We start from the raw sequence: 7,842 nt of genomic DNA on the forward strand, positions 1-7,842 counted from the left end.
TGTGGCTTCGATCGCGAATTACCCATGATTACACATGGGCTTCAATGACTAACCACGGGGCTGTGTGTTCCCATGAAGTGTTCTGTGTGCAAGATAATGGTGCAAGAAGCGGGTATCATCCGATCTTAGAGTACTTATTATGATGTACCCCACCTCCTCGGGGGTAGAGGCACAACAGGGAATACCCTCGTCGTTTGATTTCACTTCGAACACGATGCATGATGCAGTTAGTACAACAAAAGGGGTTAGCCAAACATGTTTGAATCAATTAATGCAGAAGGGAGAAAGTTCTTGCATTCAATGGTAGCATCTATTGAAAGCTTGACCATCAATCTCCAGCGGAGTTGCCACTGTGAGAATCCGTCCCCCCTGGCGCTAGGCGTGCACAGAGGGTTTTTAATTGCTCCTCTTTGTTTTGGGAAGGAGAGAAGGGAATTCATTTTCTCATAGAGTATGGTGTTAATTTATCAGGGGATGGGGGGCATATAATAAAATGAAATGGAGTCGACACCTAGGGTTAGGGCCTAGGACCCATTGGTGGAGCTCTAGAAGGGCTACGAGACTTCGATTGGTCTGGTCAGAGATTCGGGGTAAGTGGTTAGGTTACGAGAGTGGGAAGGTGTTAGGCACCCATCTCGCCCGGATGAACCGGTCTTTCTACTAGATGTTTGTTTTCGAATATTCTCCCTTCATGAATGCCCTGTTTCCACATATATGGCTAAATAATGATGCACAAACTATTTAATTAAATTAAACTATGTTATACTAACTACTGTACACTACACAGGAGCACTTGAAAGGACTACATTGTACTTAAATTAAAAGTTAACGAAAGAAATGTATACCTGTATGCTTTAAATAAATGTAACTATACAAAATAGACGACGTCCCCCAACTCAGGTGGAGGCAAAAGACTGACTTTGTCCCTTTGTCAGACAGAGTAATGGCTTACGGGTGTCGAATCTTACGATCTCGGACAGAATAATGGCATTCCAAGGCTTTGGAAAGTAGAGGCTCAAAGGCTAGACAAAGTGGCTATGCCACGGGAGGTTTCCCAGATTTGGGCAAGAAAGGGTTGAGGAAGCCAGACTCGGATAGCCCGGACTTCGGAAAGAGGGGAGAGACTTAAAGGCTCAAAATCGGATTGGGGAAGAGCCCCGAAACATGGAAAATAAGGAAAAACTTGAAAATTGGAGCTTTGGGGGTGTCCCCTCTCCCAAAAACTTCTCTTTTTCAAATGAGGTGGGTGACCCCCTTTTATAGGCAGAATTTGGGTTCAGCGGCGCTGCGGAAAACATACGGGACTGCATGGTGGGGTCGCGGTAGAGCAAATATGGAGAAAAAAATTCAGATTTGGGGAGCCATGAGGCCGCATGGCAGGACAACGCAGGCCGCGACTCCACCCTACGGGGCTGCGACTGTGATACTGCCTCGTGGGGTTGTGTGGGCCGTCTGGGACTATCTGGGGGGGGTCGCGTGCACGATGTACACTTTAGGGACTGAAGGAGATGTTCTCTGATATTGTGTTTGGTTTTTGGGGACATTATCAGTCTTCTATGTCCGATTGTCGTCATCGCTGGGGGGCTGACAGAATTTAGCGTCTACAATTCACACACCATGGTTAATTGAGAAATGAACTGACTGATGTATTGTATTCTTCCAAGAAATCCTCTTATTTCTTTTTCGATTTTGGGTGATGGCATGTCCATAATCGCCTTAATTTTGGTGGTCGCTGTGGCTGACTATGAATCCTAAGAGTTTTCCAGCCGTTTGTCCCAAATACACACTTCTGGGGGTTTAACCTTAGCTTGTATGTCTTAATTCTTTCAAAGAATTTTCTTAAGGCTTCTACATGTCCCTCATGTTCTTTTGACTTAACGATCATGTCGTCGACATAGACCTCGGCCTCTTTATGCATTAGGTTATATAAAATTGTGTCTGCCACTCTTTGATAGGTCACTCTGGCATTCTTTAGCCCAAATGGTATCACTTTGTAATAATGTGTTCCTCATTGAGTTATGAAGGATGTCTTTTTCATATCTTCAGGTGCCATTTTGATCTGATTGTATCCTGAGAACCCGTCCATAAAGGATAGAAGGGCGTTCTTGGCCGTATTATCTATGAGTATTTCAATGTGTGGTAGAGGAAAGTCATCCTTTGGGCTTGCTTTTATCAGGTCCCTAAAGTCTACACACATTCGGACTCGTCTGTCTTTCTTGGGTACTGGCACAATGTTGGCCAACCATTCAGTGTATTCAGTCACTTCTAAGAATCCTGCTTCAAGTTGTTTAGTGACTTCCTCCTTGATCTTCAAGATCCATTCCGGTCTCATCCATATAAGTTTTTGCTTTACTGGTTTCATCCCAGGATATAAGGGTAAATGGTGTGTGACAATGTTGGTGTCAATTCCGGGTCTGTCATCGTATGACCATGCAAACACTTCCATGTATTCCTTTAAAAGTTCAATTAGAGGTTGGACCTCTTGTTCATTCAAAGTTGAGCCAATTTTTATTTCTCTTGGCAATTTTGATGATCCTAAATTGATGATTTTAAAGCTCTCAGGGATTGGTTGAGCTCTTTTCTCTTTATTTTGTTGGATTATTTTTAGGAGATCGGGTGGAGGATCATTGAACATTTCATCCTCATTTATGTAAGCAAGAAGAGACACAATGTAACTGGAAGAAAGTGTTGGATAACCTAGAGGGAAGGTGAATAGGTTACCTTAGTGGAATTTTTGTTCTTTTAAAATTATACTAGAGTTTCAAGACAATGTAATTTAAAGTAAATTAAAACAAGAGAAACACAAGCATTTATAGTGGTTCGACTCAACCTTGAGTCTACGTCCCCTCCTCTCAATGTTGAGAAAATTCCACTAATCTTTTCCCTTTCAGTACAATAGGTGGGGAAAACACCTTTACAAATATTTTTATCAGGATAAGAGGATCTTACAATCTTTTAAGGATAAGAGAATCCCACAATCTGTAAAGGATAAGAGAATCCCTTACAAAACTTAAGTACAGTCTAAGAAAATGTAAGCACGCATTACCCAGCTAGAGTCAACCTAATTCAAGAGTAAGTACATAATTAATAAGAGAGATGAAAAGAAAAAAGTTACCTAAGAGAAAGTGTTCCAACATACTTCACGCTATGCAGTTGTGAATATGCAATGATAAGTATGGAGATGCTTGTGCTTTGAGCTTTAAACTAGAAGAAGATAAATCTTCGAGTAATGATGTCAAGCTTGAATAACTAAGCTTTCTTCTTGACTTCAAATACTAGCATTAAGAACCTGAATTGACCTTTTCACTTCCCAGTAAAGTATTCTTTTGGACTATAGTGATGGTCGAAGGGTCTGACATGATTGGTATTTATAGGCATCATTTAATGCTCAAAAATCATGTGTCAAAATTACTCTAACGGCTATAAGATGGCTAGTTTTTATCTCAACCAGTTGACCGCTTGGTTTTGACGGTCGATCGCTAGATATAGCCGTTGGGGAAAATAGAGCTGGTAGGACTCATAAGTTCAAGTGGTCGATAGCCGATCGACCGGTAGGGGTTTATAGGTATTTTGCCAGCCTGTCTCTGACAGTCTTTGGTCCAGTCTTTTCCTAACTAATGCTAAGGACTTCTAGGGTCTTTAAGTACCTTCCTAGAGTCTCTATATGATGCAAATGCAATTTTATTTATACGTATGCAATTACAATTATGCTAGTGTGTGAATGTGCATAGGAGCATCTTCAACTTGATTATTCTTTACAAGTTGTTCTTCGATCTTCAAATAGTCTTTTCTTCAAGAGATATTTATCTTGGAAATTCTTTACAGGCTTGATCTCTTCAGGCTTTGTCTTGAGCTTCCTTGTGAATTAAGCCTTGACTTGTTCCTTTATTATTGTATTAAACCTGTTGACATAATAGAATACAATGGCTTGCCAACTTGTTTGTTATCATCAAAACTTTTATAGAGGGAGGGAAGAATTTTCCCAACAATCTCTCCCTTTTTGATGATGACAACAATATGATTTGGAAATAATAAATACAACATGTAACTCATGCATCATCATTATAAACATAACTATGAGCAATAATACAAACAACTCACGCATCATCATTATAAATAAATATAAGCATAAGTTGCAAGTAAATTCAAATCATAAATATCATGATTCTTCTCCCCCTTTGTCAACAGAAAAAAGAAATAACTTCAGAGAAGCTCCCCCCGCATATAAGATCTGCATATCCATAAGCATACTCCCCCTAAGCATATGCATTAAAATGTAAGAAGAATACAAGAGATATAGGTACTTAAGTAAGAATAAAATATATCATCCATATAAAAAACTACTTAAAGTTATGGGGGGGGGGGTGTATTGCAAACTGAAGGAAAAGTAAAGAGTTCAAATCTAAGGTTATTACAACCCAAATAAAAATTGTTCTGAGTTATCAAAAGATGGAATAAAAACTAAGGAGCAGGAGAAGGAGGCATGTTGAAGTAGCTTGTGATGTGGGCAAGATCAAACACAATGGAGACAAGCGTCTTGTCCATCTCATCGAGCCTCCCAGTTGTCTTCTCCATGTAGTCCATCACAACTTTCCTGTCACCAGATGCACTAGAGGATCCTTCACCTGTCTCAGGATTGTAATCCTCATCCTTCTCATCGCTTTCATCATAGTCCTCATCTTCAGTGTTGAAGGCATTGTTTTGGGTAGCCCTCTTTGAGCTTAAGAGGTATCGACAAAGGAAGGAACCACCAAAAGGTTCATTTTCTTGATGGCGGTGGCATCAATATCACATGGCTTGTAATAAGGAATTTCACCAGAAAAATCAACTTGAAAATAATGAAAGATAGTGGTGAGAGATCGACCATACAACAGATTATCCTTCGTAGTCCTTCGAGATGCAATCTCCATAACTCGCATCATGAGAGAAGGTAGACTAATTTGGTTCCCAGTAACAAGACACCAGGCAAGAAAGGCCTCAAAAGGCTTGCCAGCATTCCTATGACCTCCTTTGGGAAGAGTGTTGTAGGAGTTAATCAAACATATGATCCTAGGAGTGTCATGAAGTTGGACAGCCTTGAGGTTATGTGAATCCCCATTGTAATTAATCATAATTTTTCCATACACTTCAGCCTCATTCATAAAGTCATCAAAATCTTGTTTGGTCTTGAGAAACTTCTTCTCACCAAAAGCCCTAATATTGAGGATGTCTTCAAGATCATCCAAGGTAAAGGAGATGGGAGTGCCCTTGACAAGAGAATTGATTCTAATGTCATTGTCTTCTTGAACAACTTGTAGATTGCAATAAAAATACTTGACAAGATTGGGATAGCAAAGATTATTGGATAAAGAGTGGCATCCCAACCTAGGAAGGAGTAATACTCAGAGATGTTACTAGTTTGGAGTTTCGAAGTCCTCACATGGCGTTCTTGAATGACTTTCCTCTCCAAGTACTTAGGCCAAAAGATTGAAGCCTCCAAGGATGAAAAAAGCATGATTGAAGGAGGTTTACCATTGTTGGCAAGAGTCTTTCTCTTCTTGCTTGGAGCGCCTTCTTCAAAACCCCGGATGGAGAAAAGGAGGGTTTTGATTGAGTGTGGTGAGATTTGATGGAATAGGGACAAGGAATCAAGGGGTTTTGGAGAGTATTTGGCCTAGTTTATTTGCCCTAGGATTTTAGAAAAGAAGAGGTCAAACAATAAGAAAAGACAAGTGAGCCAATGGACCCATGGATTGGCTTTAAATAGAGATTTTCACGATCCGATCGACCGGTTTGAGTGAAAAACTTAAAATTTTCAGATTTTGGACCTAGGTTTTGTTCTAGGGTTTTCTTAGGAAAATATTACAGAGATTTATTCAAATGGATTCAAATCCCTAATTCTCTCCTAAGAGTATAAAATCTATCTTCTGGCAAGGGTTTTGTGAAGATATCGGCTAGTTGTTTTTTGGTTTCTATGTAGATAAGAGTCACTTCACCTTTTTGAATTGTATCCCTTAGAAAATGGTGTCTGATATCGATGTGTTTTGCTCAGGAGTGAAGAATGGGATTCTTGCTGAGATTTATAGCACTTGTGTTATGACATTGAATTATTGATGGCGGGAAGGATATTCCATAGTCCATAAGAGTTTGTCACATCTAAAGGACTTGGGCACAGCACCTTCCAGCAGTGATGTATTCAGCTTTAGTGGTGGAGAGGGCAACAAAATCTTGTTTCTTGCTAAATCAGGAAATGACACATACCGCTAGTGCTTTTTCGATCAACGTGACAACCAGTGAAATCAATGTCAGAGAAGCTTATAAGATCAAAATCATTATGCATAGGATACTATAATCCAATGTCAATCATGCCTTTCAAGTACTTGAAAATTTGCTTTACGGCACTAACATGTGATTGCATGAGATTTGCCTGAAATCTAGCACAAGCACAGACACTAAACATGATATCAGGTCTGCTAGCAGTTAAATATAATAATTATCCAATCATTCCTCTATATTGAGTTGCATAAGTTGATATACCATTTTCATCCTTTCATAGTTTTAGGGATGTGCTCATTGGAATGTTAGATGATTTTTATGAGTTGATATCAAATTTCTTTAATAATTCTTTCACATATTTGAATTGATTAAAAAATATTCTTTTAAAAGTTTATTTTATTTGGAGTCCTAAAAAAGAATTGAACTCACCCATCAGACTCATTTCAAATTTATTGCTCATACAAGTACCAAATTCAACACATAATTAGTCATTTGTAGCACCGAAAATTATATCATCCATATAAATCTGAACTATGATTAAATCAGAATTCTTGTGCTTAACAAATAATGTAGTATCTACTTTTCCCATAAAAAAATTATTTTCAAACAAGAATTTACTTCATCTATCATACTATGCTTGAGGAGCCTATTTAAGATCATATAATGCTTTGTTTAATCTAAAAACATGAGATGGAAATTTTGAATATTCAAATCCAAGAGGTTGTGCAACAAAAACTTCTTCCATTATGAATCCATTCAAGAATGCACTTTTGACATCCATTTAAAATAATTTGAAGTTTTTGTGGCATGCAATAACATTCTAATAGATTCAAGTCTAGCAATAAGGGCATAGGTTTCATCGAAATATATTCCCTCTTGTTGATTATATCCTTGGGCAACCCACCTTGCTTTATTCCTTATTATTATTCCATCCTCGTCAAGTTTATTTCTAAAAATCCACTTAGTGCCAATAATTATTTTATTTTTGAGTTTAGATACAAGTTCTCAAACATCATTTCTTTCGAATTGATATAGTTCTTCTTGCATAGTAATAATCCAATCATTATCACTAAGTGCTTTTTTTATGTTTTTTGGGTTCTATTTTGGATAGAAAAGCAGCACAGTTGCAAGTGTTCTAGATTTTAGATCTTGTTTGTACACCTATATCAAGATTTCCAATAATTTGTTCCAAAGTGTGGTCTTTTACAAAAATAATTTATGTAGGCATTTCTTAAGTTTGGTCTTGTGGCTTTTCAAGATATGTATCTTCAGTTTTCTTATTGATTTCTACCAGGAAGTCTTCATCATCGTCATCCAAGGGTCTATATTTTTCCTTTGGTAGAGAAATATCAAATTTAACATTCATGGACTCTTCAACCACCAAGCTTCTCTTATTAAATACCCTATAAGCACGATTATTTAAGGAGTATCCAAGAAAGATGCCTTTGTCTGACTTTTCATCAAAATTTTCATGCTTCTCTTTAGTATTTAATATACTACATTTGCATCCGAAGATTTAAAAATAGTCAACTTTGGGGATTTTTTCATGATACAACTCATATGGTGTCTTTGAGTATTTTTCTAATA

Source organism: Telopea speciosissima, chromosome 9 (assembly GCF_018873765.1).
Source record: "Telopea speciosissima isolate NSW1024214 ecotype Mountain lineage chromosome 9, Tspe_v1, whole genome shotgun sequence".
Classification (NCBI taxonomy): Eukaryota; Viridiplantae; Streptophyta; class Magnoliopsida; order Proteales; family Proteaceae; genus Telopea; species Telopea speciosissima.